The sequence below is a fragment of the Sceloporus undulatus genome, chromosome 3, assembly GCF_019175285.1.
Source record: "Sceloporus undulatus isolate JIND9_A2432 ecotype Alabama chromosome 3, SceUnd_v1.1, whole genome shotgun sequence".
NCBI lineage: Eukaryota > Metazoa > Chordata > Lepidosauria > Squamata > Phrynosomatidae > Sceloporus > Sceloporus undulatus.
In genome coordinates this window covers 177433269-177455792 of record NC_056524.1, presented here as the reverse complement: position 1 = coordinate 177455792, position 22524 = coordinate 177433269, and the positions used below count along the sequence as shown (strand labels likewise).

General features: G+C 40.6%; 1 protein-coding gene across 6 annotated transcripts in view; it reads left to right on the top strand.

Moving 5' to 3' along the window:
• SGMS1 (sphingomyelin synthase 1) overlaps positions 1–22524 on the top strand; it is a 90441-nt gene that overhangs the window by 16703 nt on the left and 51214 nt on the right. For 2 of the 6 annotated variants that reach the window (XM_042459188.1, XM_042459186.1), the window contains exon 2: positions 3716–3787. The exons of 3 other annotated variants lie outside the window; for them this stretch is intronic. The gene's annotated coding sequence lies outside the window, so the exon portion shown is untranslated. Of the gene's footprint in view, positions 1–3715; positions 3788–4403; positions 4422–22524 lie in introns of those variants that run through there. One more of the 6 variants, XM_042459189.1, reaches the window with a different exon arrangement.

Genomic DNA, 22524 nt, shown 5'->3' with positions numbered 1-22524 from the left:
GGGCTGAGCACCTAGGCCTCTTCTCGGTGGCTTCGTTTTCCTCAGCCCGAAGGGAGTCCATGGGCTCCCTTCAGGCTGAGGAAAATGAAGCCATGGAGGAGAGGACTGGGCCAAGCGCCCCCCAGGCCTCTCCTTTGTTGCTTGGAACCTCCTTCCCTTACCTCTCCTCCAGGGAAGGAGGGAGGGGATGAGGGAAGGAGGGAGGGAGGAAGGAAGGGACTTTTGACCCTAAAGGCGGCATTATCCAATGTCCCATGCTTCTTTGTGAGTGCTCTGCCTGTGAGGTGCGCTCACAAAGAAGCATGGGACGTTGGATAATCCAGAAGGTTGGATAACTGAAGGACAGATAATCAAGACTCTACTGTACTTTTAGTGTTTGGTTCAGTCTGGTAAGGTGTGATAAATTCTCCTCATTAATACTTGACTGAAGATATATTCAGACAGTTGCAGAAAATAAAACAGTAAAGATTTATTATATAGTGTGGGCTTTCCCACTAATCCCTCCACTGCCATCAACTATGTGGGCTTCACTAATCCCCACCTCTACCATCAATGTGTGGACTTTGCCCTGTCCTACTATTGTGGCTACCAGCTCTGGGGACCCCCTATAAGCTCTTTTGTGTCATGTACGAGACTATGGAGATTATCACACAGTGAAGTCATGCCAGGATAGATGCAGGATCTAAAACTCAAAGATGGATCCTGTTGCATTGCTCTGTGGTCAGGCAGTAGGCAGCCCATATGCAGCTCGGGCTTCTCCCACATTTTTAACCCCATTTCTGAAAAGCTGTGGAAGAAGCCCGGAGAGCCCAGCTGACATACGGGCTGCCTATTGCCTGGTCACAGCAACAAGATAGGATCTGTCTTTGAGTTTTAGATCCTTTGTCTATCCCAGCGGGATTTGGCTGTGTGATAATCTACTTTATTTCCATTATCTCCCCACCAGACAGCACCAATCTGTTAACTTTTGCAACTGCAGACATTGTGTCTGACCTCAAGCTTTCCAGTATGTAGCTTTCTCAGAAGCTCATGTCTATAATACCAAAATAATGATTTAGTAAATAGAAATTGAATGAAACATCACAGATTACTTATGTTTTTATATCACATCTCTCACTCTCTCACCCACTTACTTCCTAGCTGACTCTAACTAATCTTTCTCAAACTCTTCTAAACCTAACTAACCAATCCGTAAACCTAACCTGGATGGGCTCACTTTCAACCCCTGATCAACTGCGTTCACCAGCCTTTTCAAAATCGCCTCAGAAATTTCACCAACCACCCCCAACATTGCATCTTCTCACCTCTTCTTAACAGATCTTATTACATCTAGCACCCAGTGCAAACAACTATACTTTATCTTAATATATCTGATAATTGCACCAGCATTTTCTGCTTAAGTGCAGCACATCACATATAGCAAGTAAACAGGGTTGGAAGAAAACACTTGTTTGGTTTAAACCAGATTTTCCTTTTTTCGGGCTGGTGGTGGTGTTTAAACCAGTGTTTCTGCATTAACATGTAGCTATATAGGAGTGAATCAAAAACTAAGTGGGAAAATGCAATTCAGATGTTATGGTCACTAGCTTAAATAATACAGTAATTCTTTTTTTTTTAAAAAATTGTGCTCTTTTAAAGCAAGTTGGTTGCACTTACACTGAAGGGTTTGTTTCTGAAAATGTTTCTTGTACTATAAAATAAAGAGATCAAAAAGAAGTAACTGACACTGGATACTGTTCTAACAGTGAACAACTGCCAATAAGTTGTTAAAGTTAAAATGTTTAAATACAAACAGTCATTTTTAAACCTGGTTGAAACCAGCCAATCCTGTAAGTAAATTAAACATGTAGTATTGTGCTGGGGTTTATATATGAATACAGTATAACCCATTAGTAATCCTTTCCCCTATGCACTCTCACCAAGCAAAATGGTCTTATCCATTTCTACCCAAACCTTTTATTTATTTCTAATTTGCCCTATTTCTAACTGTCCTTCTGAAGATTTAATCCATTCTTATCTGTCTTCTGTCTTTGTCCCCATTTCTGATCATTTAACAGACAAGTCTCTAGTTTTTTATTAGCTTCCTCGGTGTTCAAAGGGTCGTCATTGGCAGCATCTGCACTGCAGAAATAATGCAGTTTGGCACCACTTTAAGTGCCATGGTCAGTGCTATGGGATTCTGGGAATTGCAATTTCATGAGATATTCGGCCTTCTCTGAGACTTCTAGTGCCACAACAAACTACAGTTCCCAAAATTCTATATAGCACTGAACCATGGCAGTTAAAGCGGTGTCAAATTGGATTAATTATGCAGTGTGGATGCAGCCAATCTCAACCTTTTGAATGCAGAAGAAACTAATATTAAACTAAAGTCTTGTCTATTGACTGGCTTTACTCAGGCTATGGAGGCTAATAATTTAACTCTTTCCCATAAACAGTTTAATTGAATAGTGAACGGGAAGGATTATTTTTTCTTCATCCAGGCAAAATACCGATTAATGCATTTGCAGTTTCTCTATATGAGCCAGACAGGACTTCAACTCTGTTTCTGATGTTACCTTTCACTTTGGCAAACTGTGAAATGCAATGAATCTCTCTTGCCAGCTGACACTACCATTTAGCTAGGATGCCTGGGAGATCTGTAATTGTTAATCTAATTCTAAAAATGTTAAATTGAGATTGAAAACATAGCATGCTTGATACTCCTTCTTGCCTTCTGGTTCCTAGATACTGAGCATATCCTCTTGACATTTCTTTCATTGAATGGTGGGTGCTATCACATTGTATCTTTATTTAAAACATATATGTTCATTCTTTCCTAAAAAGCGATATTGGCTTGCAGTCTAAAAATAATAAACAAGAGGAACAAATATCAAGCACATGACTAAACACTGAATATCTTACTTTGAAGCTAAGATATTTGCAGTTATGACAAGTAGCACCCCCCCTCCCCAAAAAAAAACCTAGGAAAATGTGAAATAGGGAACGGCCCTTTTGCCAGTCATTTGGGAGTTGGTACTAGGGTAAATGGTTCACTTAATCCCACAGTCTTGGGGATTGTGTAGGAGTGGTGTGTAGGAGTGGTGTGACTATTCAAGCTGTCTGGTTTCTTTCGCTTGGCTGGCCTATCAGTGGGAAAGATTGAAATATCCAGTAACTAACCGGAAGACAGCAGCAAAGTCTTAGAGCTGAACATGATTTTGGCTTGTTGCTCCCAAGCAAGCAAAACATCAGAAGTCAATTTCTAATCTTGGGCTTCATATTTTAGCTTGTAAATAAAACATGAACTTGAGAGTTGGCTATAACACCAGGGTTTTGCTTCATGGTTTTTTAAAGTTACTTTCACTGGCAGTAAAAGCTATGAGAGCACAGTTGCTCATGAATTGTAAGCCAGGAGAGTCTTTGGAATTCTCTCTTACTATTATATATGAATATGGAAATTGTGCAGAAAAGCCATAAGTTGGTTGTGTTGTACAGTTACAGGATGGCATGCTTTTTGGGTGCCTTTGTATATTGCAGAAATGAATCTGTATCTGCAAATTTCTAAAGATTTTTGGAGTTCTTATGATTATTGCTTTGAATTGATTCAACTATAATTAGGTAAGTTTCCTAGGTAGCTCACTTTATAACACCGGTACATTGGACTCTTGCACACTCAGTTCCCAGAAACACAGAGACATATGGTTAAGTATTTTTTATTTTTATTTTTTTGTAGATGCTGAATGTGTTCCTTCTGACAGGTATTTGAAAGGCTACACGGGTGTGTTTGGAAACATCATGTTTAGAGGTACCACTGCCTTTGTAATTTATTTCTCTGATGTATTTTTGTTGTTGTGTGCCTTCAGGTCATTTCTGACTTATGGCAACCCTAAAGTGATCATATCACAGGGTTTTCTTGGCAAGATTTGTTAGGGATCATTGCCTTTGCCTTACTTTCAGGCTGAGAGTGTGATTTCCCCTGGTCATGTAGTGGGTTTCCATGGCTGAGTGGGATTTGGAATCCTGGTCTCCAAAGTTGTAGTTCAGCACTCAAAACACTACACCATGCTAGTTCTCTGATGTATTTTAGTTACAGCTAAATTTAATCAAAGAGATTGAAAACTATAGAACTACGAAGCTAAATACAAGGACTGTAAATGCAAATGTTGGAATAAGTTGAACTGAATACAATATTTACATAACTCTTCCAGTGACAGAAGATTAGTGTGTCTTTATATTATTTTCAGCCCGAAGTAATTTACAGACACTGATAATATGATAGTTATCTTTTTAACAATATCACACCCCTGTGTTTGCACAGTATGGGTATGTTTATTTTTAAAAGATGTTTTACTTTGTCTTTCCCTGTAAAATGATGGTGTGAAGCTGAAGGAAGATCACAAGGCACAGATCTTCCTCAGTCAAACCACTTTCGTCGGCAAGTAGGAAAGTTTATTTCTGTCCTGTGTTTGCAAACTTTCTGCACCTAGAAAGCTAGGTATGTCACAATAAAGAAATATAGCCTAGTTTACCCTTCCGTACACTATTTTTCTGTATGTAAAGAGGTAAGTAGGGTGTATGCCAATTTAGTTATGAGTCATTTAAATATGTAGGTACCCCACCTGAGATCTTGAAATCACACTGTTTAGAAAAAAGATGTAACCACATGCAGTTACCCACACAATACTGTGATCTTTAACTGTTCTTGTTTTCAGAAAATGTGACTTGAGTAGCATACCATATTTTACAACACTAAGCCTAAAAATCAGTTGTATGGATTCTTTTAGTGTTTTCAGTATCAGAGTATCTATTAAAAAGTGACATATAAAAGGATTCAAAAACGCTTGTGGGTTTGTGGTTAGAAAGAGATACAAGAATAACATGGAAATAGGGGGGAAATGCTGTGTCCAGCTAATTAAAGCTCTAATACTATCTGCTTTTTGTGTTATAGCTATATTGGCAGCCACAGCCTAGTGGCCTTTGGAATATTACTTATGGCCTGAACCCAGTGAGAACTCAGTAATTCTAAGTGTGTAATCACAATTACTGGACAAGGGAAGAAGTAATCGAGCAAGGTGCATTTACAACTGAACTGCCTCAAACATACTCAAATGGTTCTCAAACCCACAGGACCCACGGGGGGACACAAGAGTTGCTCAAGGGGGTGCACGAGACTTGGAGGCTCTGATCCCTCCTTCTCCTCTTCCGAAACCTTTTCAGTCTCAGAGCTGGTACAGACCGGTATGAAAACCCGGCTTCCAGCTGGCTTGGGGGTGTGGCATATGCATGATGCAAGCCCCCAAGATGCCTGGAAGCCAGTTTCATGCCACCCAGCTGTTGGTCTGGCGGTGTGGTGTTAATATGCTGCATGCTGCAGGAGCATCTTAAAGCCAAGGTGGGGTGGGAAAAGCCAGCTTTTTGCTGGTTCAAAAAGGAGTGGCATTTTGCCACTTCTTTTTGGGCCAGCAAAAAGTCAGATTGGGTCCACAGCTCTCTCAGGGCCAGCTTCAAGCTGCCCTTTGGGGGATTTTCTTGGCAAGATTTGTTAGGGATCATTGCCTTTGCCTTATTTTGAGGCTGAGTGTGTGATTTCCCATAGTCACGTAGTGGGTTTCCATGGCAGAGTGGGATTTTGAATCCTGGTCTCCAAAGTTGTAGTTCAGCATTCAAAACACTACACCATGCTAGTTCTCTGATGTATTTTAGTTGGGGTGGTCTGTTGTGCCCCCCAGTTGCTTTTGGTCTCTGTCAAATTTAGTTTTTACTCTCAAATCACTTCTGCTTTCTTGTGCTCTTGTCTCCATTGTTTCTTAAATTTTAAATTTCTATTACTCTTCTAGGCATCTGTCTCGATCCCGTTCAGGTCTCCATGTTCCAAGTGTGAATCTGAATCCATCTCCATCTTTCAGTCTATCATTACCTCCTCTACAGCCACACCTTTGGTTTCTAATTGTCACTTCACCTCACCTCTGTAGTCCTGTTTTAGTTATTCTTGAAGGAGCTGTTTTTTCCCCTGTCAGACTTGCTTCAGGCAAATAGATAAAAGTTCTTATAAAGGTTGAAGGCAAAGCTAGTCCTCCGCTGGGTGATGAAATATGATCTTGGCTGCTGTTTGACCCACTTCACCTCAGAGATTACCTCTGTGCATCCTGAAAAATGGAAAACAAAGGTGTGGCTGGAGAGGAGGTAATGATGGATTGAAAGATGGAGAGGGGTAGTCTTAAATGGCGAGTATATCCTAAACTCTATATTTTAACTGGAAAAGTTGGGGGTCGTCTTATACGCCCAGTCGTCTTATACGGCGGAAAATACGGGTATATTGTAAATGTCACACTGTATATCTGAATCTTTTCAGAAAACGCATAAACTGATGTTTCCTTTGTATTACAACATTAGAAATGTTATGTTTATGTTCAGTGAATTTGTCAAGATATTGCACAGCCATGAATGTTAATGCCTTTTCAAAAAGACAAGGCAAATATACTTGTCATGCTCTGCATTCTAACATTAAGCTCTTCTCAAAATTGCTAGAACTCTGACAAGAATAATTGGAAGCAAAATAATGTCAAGAATGCAGCTTTACAATATTAAATGTTTATATTACGTTTTTTTGTAGTTACACCATAATAGTATGTTTGATGCTCAACAAAACTGCAGCAAAATCAAGTAAGGACATTTCACAGAAGTCATATTATATCTTTGCTTTAGCACGAGGTCCATTGTGAGATAACAGATGTGGCCTTCCAGAAACCAAAACAGATACATAGTGTTATGTAAACAATGCATTGAATAGATCCATAATGTGGAGCTATCCACTTGGAACTTTTGTTGTCTTCTGTGGGGAGTCCTGCCCCTCTGCTGCTTTCACCCCTATCTGTGGTATATCTATTAGGTTCTGAAGGAAGTATCTGTTGGGTACTGGACACTGCTGAGCTTTGCTAGCTGTGGTTTGGGATGTTATGAATGGCTTTTTGTTGTTAAGATAATAGAGCTATTTTTCTTGCTGTGCTTCCTTCTCATGTGGCAGATTTAAACTTCTTTGAACCTAACAGAACCGTAAAACCTCAAGTCAGATGTGCCAAAATGTTTATAATTCATTGGCATGTTTAAATCTGATCAGTTAAGTGTTTCCATTTAATTCAATGTAAACAACGGAGTATATCGCACGGAGCTTTTTTGGTGGTTTTCCGGCTCAGTTCCGGCTCATTTCCGATGTGACTGCACTTCCAACGATGCGGTTTCACGTCGTAACGTGAATGTGTTAACAGACGCCATTCCTTTCTATGGGAGCTCCTTGCGAGGTGCTTCCACAGTGTTTCCGAAGTGACCCCTCATTTTGGTAGAATCGGAAAAAAAGTGGCTTCAGAGAATTCGCTTCCAAGCTCCCTTCAATTACACTGCGATTTGATCTGGTGTGGAATGCAGCTTTGCTACCGCTCTGGTAATCTACTGCAAACGCCCCGGGTTGCAAATTTCCCATGATGCGGCACTGCAGTTTTCCCCCATTCCCTTCCAGTGGTCCTTCCACTTTCAGGGCAACCCGGGGGTGGGGAGCGATCCCTCCATTGTCTTTGGGGGTATTCCCTGGCTCAGGCGCACTTCCCGGGTGCTATGTTGGAGGGTGAGGTGTGTGTGTGAGAATGTGACTATAAGATATATGTGTGTGTGTGTGTTTGCATGAATGTGACTATATAGATATGTATATGTTATTGTTGTTAATGTAATGTTGTAATATTGCTGGGGGTGTTGGGATTCATGATGTTTTAACTGTTTTATCCACTTGTACACCGCTGTGATCTTTGGAATAGCGGTATAGAAATAATTTTTTATTATTATTATATTATATATATGTGTGTATGTGTGTTTGCGTGTGTGTATATATATATATATATATATATCCATGCGCACTCATGCTATGCGTGCATATATATATATATATATATATATATATACACATGCGCTCTTAGATGTCTGTCAATACACATGTGTGTGTGTATATATATATGTATTGCATGTGCACACACATACATACACTGCCATGCATGTGTTCCTGCATATATATATATATGTATGCTATGCGTGCATATATACACACATCCTGGCCCCAGGGACCCCAAGCAAACTATCCCCTCATACCCTGCCTTCTCCTGCATCCCAATCCTGGCCCCAGGGACCCCCAGCGAACTATCCTATCATCCCCTGCCTTCTCCTGCACCCCAATCCTGGCTCCAGGGACCTCCAGTGAGCTATCCCATCATCCCCTGCCTTCTCCTGCATCCCAATCCTGGCCCCAGGGACCCCCAGCGAGCTATCCCATCATCCTCTGCCTTCTCCTGCATTCCAATCCTGGTCCCAGCAACCCCCAGTGAGCTATCCCATCATCCCCTGACTGCTTCTTCACCCCAATGAAGGATGACAGCTAAGGAGGGGGCAGGGAAGGAGGGCAGCATCCAGAGCCCCACTAAGCATGCACAAGGGTGCCGATTTGAATCTTTGAACCCTCTGGTGTGGTAATACAATGTGCACTCACTCCCCTTTGCATGAATCCGCATCACGTGATTTGCTTGGAATAGAACTGACTCCACTTCCCCCTCAGTTTGGAAGGGCAGCGGAAAGGCAACCAGGTGAGGTAAAACATCACGTTTTAACGTGAATTCACACTGCTAGACAGGAGGGACTCTGGATCTGGTTCAAAAAAAATCACGCTTTGCATTGCTAGAACAGGAGTGACTGTGGATCTGAGCTGCAACCCCCTCACGTGTGATAAGGTCCAAAATAGTCAGAGGTAGCATATGGATGAGAGGAAGGCATACCTCCCTCACCATTTCAAGAGGGACTCCATGAGTCAGTACTAGAGTTAGTAGTTAGTAGTTAGATTTATTAAATGTTATCTCTTTTTTCTTAATAGGGAATCTTCCACATGTCACCCCAGTACACCCTTTATAATTTGTAATTTGATGTATTTTAATGTTGTAACCCGCCCGGATTCTTCGTGAATGAAATAATAATAATAATAATAATAATTATTATTATTATTATTATTATTATAGATGAAGAGAAAGTTCTAAATACAAGTGGGCCTTTAGTATCTGCAGGTTCCATATCCATGGATTTGAACAACTACAGGCTGAAATGAGGAAACATTTTTTATAATCTGCAGTGTATTTCAGCTACTCTATATACTTGTGTATAAGTCAACCTTATGTATAAGTTGAGGTCAGCCATTGGGGCCAAAATCATGAGTTTTGATATGACCCATGGATAAGTCGAGGGGCAAACACTGGGGAATGTTATAAAAGATCTAAAGGGGGAAGCAAAGCACCACTTCCCTTCCTCCTTCTCCCTCTCTGGACCTCTCCAAGGGGCCACAGTCTCGGCATAGAAAATGGGGAAACAAACCTCGGCACACACACTCTCTCTCTCTCTCAATCTCAATCTCTCTCTCTCCCTCTCTCCCTTTACCACCAGGATTTCCAAGGCTCATGGCTTGCAAAACAGGGTGCATATCTCTTTCTCTCTTCCCTTCACCTCCAGGATTTTCAAGGACCATGGCTTGCCAAACGGGGTACAAGCCTCAACATACTCTCTCTCTCCTCCTTGTCTCACCATCTGTTTGTTAGATCTGGCTATGAAGGAAGGCTGAGGGATCACAGACACACACTGAGGAGATTGTGTGGGGATTCAGATAGGGAGGCAAACTCTCCCTCCTTCTTTCTCTCCCCCTCTCCCCAGTCTCCCTTGTCTCACCAGATGTTTCTTAGCTCTGGCTTCAAGGGAAGGTTGAGAGATAAGACACACACACACAGAAGAGAGCACATGTGGAGACTCAAAATGGGGAGCTGTTTAAAGATCTTTGGCTACAAAGGAAGGGTGGGCACTTCTTTTAGGAACTTCATAAGCAGTACTAACTTCTTGCCCTGTATATAGGTCGACCCATAATTTTGGAGTCCACTTTGGGACATACATTTCTCGACTTATAGTCTAGACCGTAGATCAAGGAGTGGTCCCAGGGAAGAAGTGGAGGCTTCGTTGGCATGATCTGCCCACCAGGCACATGTTCTCCTTGCTTTTTGAGCAGCAATTCTGCTCTTTCCTTCAAAAGGCGGAAGTATTGGCTGATGTGCTCTGAGCAGGAAGAATAGGTGCCTTGTGTTGGGTGATTGCTCTCCCCGGCTGGAAGGGGCTTAGCAAGGGAGGCAGAAACAGCAAACACCTGGCTTTGGGGTTTTGCCGCTGCCACTCCTGTCCTCCTTGGCTAATGGAAATCAATCCCAGCAAAGAGCTAGCAGGGGAGGTAGAAGCGGCAAGCACCTGACACTTGTCGCTGCTGCTTCTCCCCATCGGCTGATGGAATGATGATGGGATTGATGCTGACCAATACAGTATCTACTGTATCAATGGTTCCAAAAACTTCAATTCAAAAACCTGTCTGCCTACAACAGGCTAAAGCTCCAGTAGCTTTAGTGCCAGGTGTTTGCTACTTCTCTCTCGCCTACTAATTCCTTCCTGGGATTGACTTCCATTAGCTGGGTGTGTGTGTGTATGAAGGTTGATGGTAAGCCCCAAGAATCAGGCACTTGCAGTTTCTCCCTCCCATTCTAATCCCTCCTGGGATTGATTTCTATCAGCCAAGGGTGAGGGGAAAGCAGCAACTGCAAGCCTGCAAGTTCTGTCTCCCTTCCTAACTCCTTCCTGGGATTGATTTCCATCAGTCAAGTGGAGTGCAAAGTGGGGACTGGGGTGCTAAGTCCTGAGTATCAGGCACACATTCTTCCTTCTTCCTACTGAGAGCATGCCAGCCACTCCTTCCGCCTTTTAAAAGAAGGAGCAGATTTGCTGCAGCAGAAGCATGACAAATGCATACCGGGGGCCACAGCCTCTGTTACTGCCCAGGGAGGGCTTCTTGGTCTAGTTGCAGTCCATCACAGGTAATTTTTGAATGTTAAATGCTGACTTGAGCATCCATGTCTTTTTGATATCAGAGGGGGGCGGGGGACAGGGGTTTCTGAAACCAAATCTCTCTCCCCCCCCCAATACTGAGGTCTCACTGTATTTACAGACACAGCACATTCTTTGTCTCTTCTTTATATAAAATAATTACACAGGGAAGTCTGTACATCTGCAATTTCTTATATGTATTGGGACTTTCTGGAATGCCACCAAAGTTTTTGAGCTAGAACCTGCTTTTTTTATCTGAATAATAATAACAATAAAGCAGTTCAGTACATATCTTAAAATAAAGAAGTTAAAACTTGGCTTCTGTCTTTATCAACCGTACAAAAGATTTCTTGAATCATACTTTGTTCAGTGACTCAGATAAATGGAGCAGTGAGTCTTAAGTTGTATTTACCACACCGCCTTGTATGAACATGATCAAGCCATTGACCTTACTTGCTGCATGCTGCAATGCGCATATGACATGGGAAGAAGGGAATGGAGTAGCTTACAATTTAGACAACTGGTTTATTTTCAAGCCTTTTTTTTTGTAAGATAGAGAATGAACAAATAGTGATCCCTGTATCATCACCTAGAGAGCATAGCTTTGCACTCATTCATAAAGAAAGAGGGCTTCCACTTGATCCTCTTGGATCCCCAAGCAGGTCTGGAAGAGGGTAATCCTTTCCTGGGGGCCCCCATATGGGCAAAATTCTTGACCATGTTTTTGGCTTCATGGAGAGCTGCAAGGGATGGGGGAACGCTCTGATACCATTGGTGGAAGCAGTGGAATAAAATCAGATTCACACAAATTAATAATTATGGAAATACATATCCCCTGGCCTTTGTGTTGGATTATTATTTTAAGATACTTTTAAAAAGCCGTAACTTTGAATATTAAGTTTGAAAATTATTTCAATAATGTTAACTGTCAGGTTCACACAAATTAATAATTCAGTTTCTCCACTATGTTGCAGAAACTGTACCAGCTGTTGAACTTTTATGCACATGTGGTTCGATTGTCCCAAACCTGAAGCCTCCTGGAAAGAAATTCTTGACCTTATTTCTGGAATAAGAGGCCAAACAGTCCACCACTATTGCTCCTTTCCAGTTTAACATCACTACAGCATATAATGCTGATCCCAAAGTTGCTACCAGCTGCCAAACTGGAAATTGGCAAGAATTGGAGATCTCTAGACATCCTACCATTGTTGTTGTTGTGTGCTTTCAAGTTGTTGCCAACTTATGATGCCCTTAAGGTGAACATGTCATGGGGTTTTCTTGGAAAGTTTCTTCAGAGGGGGTTTGCCATTGCCATCCTCTGAGGCTGAGAGTATGTGACTTGCCCAGGGTCACCCAGTGAGTTTCTGTGGCTGAGCAGGATTCACATCCTGCTGTCCACAGTCACAGTCCAGTACTCAAACCAATGTGCCACTCTGGCTCTCAAGAACCTCTTAATGCAGTATGATACACTGCCCCATTTGAACAGTTGAAATTAATATTAAGGTCCTTGCGTAATGAAAGCCAATACAATTTTTTATTATTATTATTATTACTATTATTATTATTATTATTATTATTATTATTATTATTATTATTATTATTATAGTTTTGTTTCAGTAGGATATAAAACTGATTGTGCTTGCCTATGAAGAATCATTCCTTTGGTGTCTACAGAAAAAGAACTGAAGTTGTGAGGAACCTATTTTAATACACATACAGTTTTCAATAATACTGACTTTGAAGTCAAGTAAGATACATCAACATGTCAATTCTGTAGCAAAGACATAAGGAGATAAAACGAAAAAGGCAAGAAGAAAAACAAGAAATGTAATAAAGACCAGTGCTGTTTTACCTGCATATGTCTTGATGCTTTTTTGTATTGTTACCAACATTTTTAATTTTACCCCCCCCCCCCCAAAGTAAACTGTTATACATTTTGGAGTTGACTGCCACTTATAACTGAAAATGTTTATTTAAATTATTATTAATTATTTATTTAAAAGTTAATTTTTCAAAACAGGCTATGGGATTTGCATATACCTGAGACTGGTGGAGGACCAACATGTCTAGAAGCTGTTTGGTAGGAAAGGAAGACCTAAAACATAGGATATCGTCTTACAACTTGCTCAATTGAATTTAGCCACTGATCTGAATCTTCTCTTTATTTGATCTTCCCTCACCCACACCAACATCTACAGTGTTCATTTACCTTTCTAAGGGTTTTTTTTAATTAAAGGTTAATAAGGAACAAGGGCATCATTAGGGGAGTGCAGGGTGTGTGGCACACAGGTGACACACTAAGGGGGTGACACCATTGTTCCCCAAACATCTGTCTTTGGGCAGAAATGAGCAGTGGTGTTTGTATGCATTCCTGTAAAACACTGAAGAGATTATGTCAGGGGTGGGGGGTGAGGCTCCATGGGAAGAGAAAGGAAAGACCCTCTGATTTTTTTTAATTAAAATTTAAAAATATATTTTTTAAAAATAGAAAAATGTAATCTTTAAATATCTCTTTAAAAACATTACATCTTACCAAAATTTCTTTTTAATCACATGAAACAATGTACATGTAAGTAGATTTGGCCTGTGCATATGACATTGTAATTTAAAGGTATAATTTTAATTTTGATAATTATTAACGTCACAACTATTGTCATTACATCTAGTGATACATGGCAATTACGATTTAAGAGTAACATTAGTATAAAAAAAATAGTGATGATTCTGTATAATATGATATGAGGGAAACAGTGTGGCATAATGGTGTGAGTGTTGGAGTATGACACTCAAGTTACGCACTCTTAGCCTTAGAGGAAGACAGAAGCGAAATCCCCTCTTAACAAACCTTGCCAAGAAAATCCCGTGATAGGTTTGTCTTAGGGTCCCCCATAAATTGGAAACGACTTGAAGGCACACAACAACCACAACAAATGGTATTGTATGGGAGGAGGTCAGTGGTGTGTGTGTGTGTGTGTTACCACAAGTTACTGTACCGGATGACTCCAACCCAAGTGATGCCACTGATAAGGAGTGATTTTATAAGTTAGCAAGAAATTATACTTTTATTTCAGCAAGTGCAGAAACAAAGGGCTGTTTACAAAGACTGGTAAATTAATCTCAGGTGGAGATTTCTTAATCATAAATGTTTTGAATGCTTTAGGACATATGTAGAATATTTTTGTACAATTAAATGACTGGGTCTTTGCCTCTCCATTCCCAGTCTAGAAGTGTGATCTGGAAAGGTCAGTAGTAGAGCACATGTTTTGCATGTAAGAGCCAAGAATCCCACCATGTTCAGTCCATGGTTGCTCCAGTTTAAAAAAGCAGCTACATAATAAGTCAATCATTTACAGACAAGCTTCTTATCTTAACACCGAACAGAAGAGTTACAGGAAGAAATTAAAGTAGCCCAGGGACTTACACACATGATTGTTAACAACTGTTTCAGGCATCTTCTGTAGCAGTCTGACCTTGATCATTTTTTGTGGTCAAGCCTTGACCACAAAAAACCCTCCCCGAACACCTGAAAATAAGGGGTTTAATAGCTTCAACCAAACCTTCAAAGCATCTGATCCAATGAAAGGTTGTGTGTATGTGTGTGAGAGAGAGAGAATGAGAGAGGAAAGCCAAGAAAGGAGAAATGTGTGTGAGGCACTTCCTGTTTAACTATTTAAGCACATAGCACTGTTTAACAATAAGCAACACAATAAAGGGTGCAGTGAAGCTTCTTCTTTTTTTTGGCAGCTTACTTCAAATAATAATATACAGTACAGTATAAATCAGAATAAAATCCAGCAGTGGAGGAGAACTGAAGAGAGTCACAATATATTCTTAAAAATACTCCAGCAGCATCCATATAAGAAAGGTTTTTGTTTTTGTTTTGCAAGGGAAGCAGCTGCTTTCAAGGTCTAAAAGGACTAACAGTCAAAGAGGGTCTTTAGTGGTTGAGGGCCTCTTGCTAAGCAAACAAATCAGTACCCCTTTTCTGTTCTCCCATTCAAGGTCTTGTCTAACTTTTTTCTTCATTTCCATTCTTCAGTTACTTCCCAGTCCCATCTCTTCAACTGGTTCTATGCCGATCTTGTCTTTGGGCTCCAGAAGTTCCACCTTTTCCCATCATCCCAAGGAAAGTCATAATACCTCAGGTAGATTAGCCCACCTGTCTACAGAGCCAAGTTATCAATTTCTCCTTTCTCATAAGGCCTTTCTGTCTTCCTGAATCTGGCAGAGGGAGAGCAACCCTACTGTAACAGATTCTGATGACTCCATAGGATTAATTTCAACATTCATCTAGAAATATAGCAACACAGACCATACTGGCGATGGAATTTAACAAATTAATACTTCCCTTCCCAAGTCACTTAATTAGCTGTTCCAAAGCTCTGGGAAAAAACCCAGGTATATTAACACTTAATTTAATTTGAACCACTAAGAATGTACTTAAACATCTAAAGCAAAAGCTGTTAAAGTTGAAAATTTTGGCACTTTTTGGTGTTAGAATGAAATTGGTGACTTTTGATACTGGACTTCATTGTGAAATGTGCATTATTGGTATACTCTTCAGTATTTTGCATTTGTTTGTGCCTAGTTGATGAAATGTTCATACAGTAATAAGAAAAGTTCAAAAATATACAGGATGACTAACTGTGCACTGAGTCAATATGCTTTCAAATAAATCTAGTTGCCTCAATCAAGGTATGTTAGACAGTTGGTGGCCATCTCCAGTGATGGTCATTTCTATGCACATCAAAAGATGTATTCAGTGAGTTCACTAAAACCTGGTGTGAAGATATGCATTGTGCCCTTCCTTCTAAACTTACTGTTTCCTTTCGGTTGCCCTAGCAGGGTTACTGGTAGCTATATGTTTTAAACATTTTTATACTTTATTGAATATATTAAAAATAACTCATCTCATTAATGCTGACATTTGGGACACACATCAAAATGCTGCTTGGATAGAAAAGGGTCCCTTTGGTTCCTAAAATAAAACAATTTCAGAAGAATGTTAGCTTGACAGTTCTGCAGAAATCTTCATGAAACCTGGATCTCCTTTTCATCAGAGAGCTTAAAATTCTGCCAAGTTTTTCACTTACATAAAGGCTAACAATGGAACACATTCTCTTCCTCTGGTAATGGAAGTTCCTAGTATCCTATGAAAAACAAATGCTCCTTCTTTTCTACAAGTTTTTCTGTTGTAAAATGCTGTGAGGTATTTTGTCATATGCTTGCCTAGAAAAGCCAATCATATTTTGTCTGATTGGCTTGTCATTGTGCTGAACATATATTGTAACTGATGTGTTTCTGTCCTAATTAATGTAAAGTGTCGGCAGCTCTTTGTGGCATTGACGCTCTGGATGAATTTTTGCAAAAAATTGTTCTACTGGAATGGGGAAAAGTTGAGTCAAAACATGAAAGCTGCATAGATGCTGCATATTTGAACTGGTACAGGTTGGTCTATAACTAAGGAAAGATTGCCCCCCCCCCCCCCCGTATTTCATGACAACCTTTGTCCATGCGAGGATGGTCTCCTGGCCATCTAATTCCTGAGTTCTGGCACACTGAAAGCAACACCATAATTGTAGAACCAATTCTGTGTTATAACGGGTGTAGCTACTGCAGTGGCATCCATCTCCTCTTCCGTGCCCCTTCCTCCCTTTTCTGCAGGGCTGGGGGTTCCCCAGGGGGCCAGCTCAGACCCTCTCCCATCAGCTCTGTGGACAGTGGGGAGGCAACCAAAACCAGATCCCTCCTGCAGCTTCTACTCACCAGAGCTGTGGGGCAGCTGCTGCCTGGCGGGGAGGGGGAGGTGACACCATGAGTTACTGCACTGGGGTGGCATCACCCCTGGTGTCGCCACTGGAGGCTGGACCAAAACTAACAAAATGAATATCAACAGGGATAGATGTAAGGTACTACATCTCAGTAGGAAAAATGAAAGGCAGAAATATAGGATGAGTGACACCTACTTGAAAGTAGTACAGGTGAAAAGGATCTAGAGGTCTTCATTGACCAAAAGTTAATCATGAGTCAACAGTATCCAGCTGCATCAGCAATAGTATAAGTGTCGAAATTAAGGGAAGCATTAGTGCCGCTCCATTGTGTATTGGTCAGACTACACTTGGACAACTGTGGTTCTAGGTACGGACAACTGTGGTTCTAGGTAAGGCAGTTTCAGATGGGTATTAATGAGCTGAAATGGGTCCACATAAGGACAGCCAAGATGATCAAAGGTCCAGAAACCAAGCTTCATGAAGAATGACTCAAGTAGCCAGGTACGTTTTCCTCACAGAAGAGAAGACTGAGAGGTGACATGATAGCCATTCTTGAATATTAAACTGGTGTCATGTACAAGACGAGTGAGCTTATTCTCTGCTGCTTCACAGACCAACCAATTCAAATTACAAGTAAAGAGAGTCCACCCAAAGATTAGGAACAATGTATTTACTGCAAGAGCTGTTCACCAGTGAAAGAGACTGCATTGGAGGGTTGTGGACTCTCTTTCTTTAAATAGAATTTGGTTGGCCATCTCTCAGGTGCATGGCAGGGTTGGACTAGGATGCCTTTGTGGTCCATTCCCACTCTATCCTTTGATTCTTTCATGAAGAATTTTACTCATTGTCTTGGCATGCACCAAAGTGAAGCATTGGAGCTTTCCCCACCCCATCTTCATTGCCTAAGTATACCCCTGAGGCCCCATGGGTCTGAGAGATATTTTTTTGGTGAAAAAGATTTTGGCAACTGAAGGTTGAAGATTCATTTTTTAGTGTGTCATATTAGTCTTGTTAAGGAAATGGTTTTTAAGATTTTAAAAGATTCCAGTCCATTTTGTGCATTTTAAGTATGGGACTTGGTAAAAATCTAATTAATATTCCTCTGGCCTTAACAGCATATTCCTTAGATAGAACAAGACAAAGTCTTAATTGCATCTGCTAGATCCTACAAAAAACATCAATAGTAATAAATACCCTATACAAACAAAGTGTCTAATGATTTTCAAGGTAAAATAATTAAGGCTATTTATGAAATTCTGGTTTCAAATGGCAGGCAATTAGTGCTGCCTCCTTCCATTTACAAATATATTTAGTTGTTTGTAATGTTATTAACAGCTTTGGTAGTGGTTGCATAATTGTGTTTTATGTTCAAGAATATTGACATCTTCATTTGGTTTGAGTGGAGGAAGGGTCATTTTCTCAACTAGGATTAATTATTGGAATCACTTGCAACTGGTGGTCTCTTCACCTTTGAATTTTCTGTGGTTTTGTGGTTTTTCAGTTGTTGTTCTATTCTATGGACAAGATACACAAGAAAGAGGCAAGCATTTAGAATTGCATGAAGAAGCAGAGATGTATGTATATGCTTAATTTTTTGCTGTTGCTGATAAATGGATGGATTCAGGTTAATTGATTTAAAAGAATTACTTGCCTTCGAGCACCTGTTTGGAAATTTTCACTTTAAGCTTTACAATAATTCTGTTAAATATTGTCCAGGAAAACTGACTGGGGTGGGGTTTGAATTTGGGTCCCACCAGTAAAAGACCAACAAATGGCACTTCTAATTTGCAGTTAAATTGTAGAAACTTTTATATGGTTCTGTATATAAAAATGCCCAGAGTTAAATCATGAATATGTATAGGGGTCTGAGTTTGCATGCACACACTACGCAGTCTAATACTTTCTAGTCAGAAGTCCGATTGCGCTCAGTTGGGCTAACTCCAAGTAAGGAATGATAGAATACTCAGAAGACTGTCCTTGAAGCAAATTCATTTAGTCACTTGGAAAAAATACGCAATCATTTCTGACTTACTTTCCAAGGGTGGAAAAAGTTCCACAAGTATCAGATTTCTGTGTTGTCATTAACTCTGCTTCTACATTTTAAAGCATTAACAACTATAAACAATGCAAAGGATGAAAACAGATGATCTCTACATGTAAGTAAATTATATGTAGATTAAAAAACTAGACAAGAGCTACAAATAAACTGCATCATTTATTTTATACAAGTGCCACAATCCTAGATCAGCAAATAAGCTATTTCCCAACTAAGGAAGGATTGCTTTTTTCCTGTATGTCATGATAACTTTTGTCCATGCTAGGATGGTCTTCTGACCATCTAACCCTACAGTGCTGGCACACTGAAATATTGATTATTCAAGCAGACCACACAACAAAAGGAATCATAAAACAATATCATTGGTGGGGGGGGGGGAAGCTAAATTAGGGAATTAAAACTCATTTGAGATATGACTTGGATGATAATGAAAAAATCATTTGTGCTTGCTTGGGGAAAAACATTAAGAAACATACCCTTGAAATATATAGATCTGTGACATCTGTATGATACTATCAGTATTAACTTATGTTTGTAGATTAAATAGTCCAGAGTAATGAAGGCAAGTTTCTGTCTGCGGACTTGCTATCTGCAGATTTCAGCACCCATGGATGGCAAGCCCCTGTGGGGAGGGGGGGTGAAAGAAGAGGAAGAGGAGGAGGTGGGGAAAAGGAGGAATAGGTGGTGGCACGGGGAAAGAGAAGGAGGAAGAAGAGGGAGAGAGGAAGAGGGAGGGAGGAAGAGGCTGTGGCTGAAGCAGCAGGGGAAGAAGGACATGGAAGAAAAAAGAGGAGGACGAGTGGCGGCAGAGGCAGAGGTGGTGGAGGAGGAGGAAGAGATGGCGGCAGTGACGGGGTAAGAAGAGGAGGGAGGAAGGAAGAGGAGGAGCAAGGAAGAGGAAGAGAGAGGAGGAAGAGCGATGGTGACGACAGGGAGGGGAAGAGGAGGAATGGAGCCATCACAACGAGGCGGGCTTGGAGGCGGTGGCAAAGTCCCATTGTCCCCAATGGTGGCAGTGCCACCATTGAGGACAATGGGAATTGAGCATCTGTGGATTTTGGTATCCACATGGAGATCCGGAATGTATCCCCCGCAAATACCGAAGACTCACTGTACATTCATTTACCATGAAGGCCCTGAAATCCTGAATGGATGTTGTCGTCCCCTAGCAGAGGAAGGCTGATAAGGCAAAGGGTCAAGTACAGGCGACTTTGGTATCGTAGCAAATGATACACCAGGGGAAGCTTGATTCTTTCCACCCATCCACCTTCAGATACATACAATAGCAATTGCCATGTGTGTCAAAGTGTATGCAATCTAGCATTCTGTTCATAAGCTCTGTATCTTCAAACAGTCATATACAGTACTTTATGCTAAAATAAAATATTCAGTCAATGTAGCTTTATTCTGAGTACCTCATAATTATATTTTGTCACATAATTCAAACAGAATTCTAGACCTACAAAGTAGGCTTGGCATTGTAACTTCAATGGTTTTAAACAAATGTTCCTGCTTTATGATTTAGGGACAAACTAGGTGGGGAAAAATTCCCAGTAGTTGTTTTGCAATGTCCAGCAACAGAGGAGAAAACATCCTGTGCCGGGCTGCTCCTCCTTTTCACTTCAATAGATGGGAAACAGACTTTGAACGAGCCATCACCAGGGGAGCAACCTGCAAAGCTCTCAATCTAGTTCCTACCTCTGCTCTGAGTTGGTCGTATCTAAGACACAGTGTCCTCTGCGGGGAGATAGTAACTGAGGGCCTGAACAGACAGGCCAAAATAAAACTGTTTCAGGTCACTTTGGAGGTATGCTGTTTAAATGACACACACTTCTTAAGTGGCCAGAAGCTGTGCTAAAGCTGTGCTCTAGTCTTTAGGACTGGAGTGTGGTTTGCCAACGGCTTACGGCCTTTTAAGACACATGCAACATTTAAACAGCATACCTGCAAAGTGACCCAAAGCAGCTTTATTTTGGCCTGTCTGGTTGGGCCCTAAGCCATTTTTCTTTGTAAAACGATTTGTACAAGGAATAACCCTTTCCTCAGTGAAGAGCCATTCTTAATGCCAACTACTCTATCTATTCTGCACTGTCACTTCCTCCTATCACCTTGCGTGGAATTTCTGCTCAACGTTTCAAAATGTGCAGCAAGTAATCTCAGCATCTGAATCAGTAATTATGGGTTGTTCCCCTCACTTGCAAATACATTTAAAAATTATGAAGAAGAAACTCATCAGTGAACTTGAATATTTATTAATAGCATAATGAAGTGGCTCTCTTCCCCCAAAAAACATCACATTGTGGAATAGGAAAGGAACACTAAACAGAGGAAGACAAAGCAGTAAACATAGGAAAGAATGGTTGTTTCATAAGTGCCTGGCATAGAGGGAAATGGAAACATTGTTTATTATAAAAAGTCAAGCACTATGTGTTCAAAATCATAACGCTTGGCAATTGGATACACAAATGGTATCTGCTTACTTTGGTGTTCTGCAAATAGCAAATGTGTAAAATTGGAAAGATATAAACATTTCCATATGAACGATATGGATTAGCATGCTGGAGTCAACTAAAAATACATGTGATAAGAGCTTTCTGATGAAGCAAATTCTCTTCAATATTTCACTTGGTATCTTGCTTGATATGGCAGGTAGTAGCAAACATGGCATAGTGATTTGAGCATTGGACTAGGACTCTGGAGACCAGAGTTTGAATCCCAGCTCTGCCATGAAACCTACTAGGTGACTTTGGGCAAATCACACTCTCTCAGCCTCAGACGATGGCCATGGCAAAACCCCTCTGAACCAATTTTGCCAAGAAACCCCTATAATAGGTCTGCCTTAGGGTTGCCATAAGTCAAAAATGACTTGAAGGTACACAACAACAGCAGGTAAATTAGCACAGATTAATAAAGTACATAGGAGGATGAGGTCATTTTGTTTTATTCATATTGCATTGTTTTTTATATTTTATTTGGATAATTGTTTTATAGCTGTACTGTATTGTTTTCTCTCTCTCAGTCTCAGAGGAAGGCAACCAACCCCCCTCTGAACAAATCTTGCCAAGAAAATCCCATGAAATGTTTGCCTTAGTGTTGCCATAAGTCTGAAATGACTTGAAGGTGCACAACAGCAACAATAGTTTTATATATAAATTGCTCCATCCTTCCCTGGTGAGTGAGCATGTGTATATTTTAGATTGTACACCTTTGATAGGAGTCAGGAGTGACTGTTTTTGTTGTTGTTGTTTTATTTGTAAACCACTATGTACATTAATAGATGATGAGGATGAAGATGGTAGCATTAATGGAGTATCTAGGCCAATATCCTGTTTCTCAGTATGGATGACCTCCTCCCTCTGGGCAGCAGAAGGCAGGCACAAAGGCACTAGTCCTCTCCTACTGTTTCACAGCCTCTGCTATGTGGTGACACATTTTGTCCAGTGTGGAAGGTAGAACTATTATGACTTGTTGCTGTTGATAGTATTAGCCTCCCTAAATTTATATAAGCCCCTTTTAAAGCTATTTTTAACATAGTTGCTGTCACCACCTCTTCTGGTAGCCAATTGAATAATTAAACCATGTGTTCTGTAATGTAGCTTTTTCACATTTGGAAAATGCTGTAACATCCCCCTGATCATTTCAGTTGCCCATCCTCTTTTGCATGTTTCGTAGCCTTTGAGATGTGACCAAAACTGTGTACAGTATTCCAAAAGGGAAAAACATACCACAGTCTGTCCTTTAGTGGAACTGGCACAGTTGGTGGAACAGATTCCTCCTCCT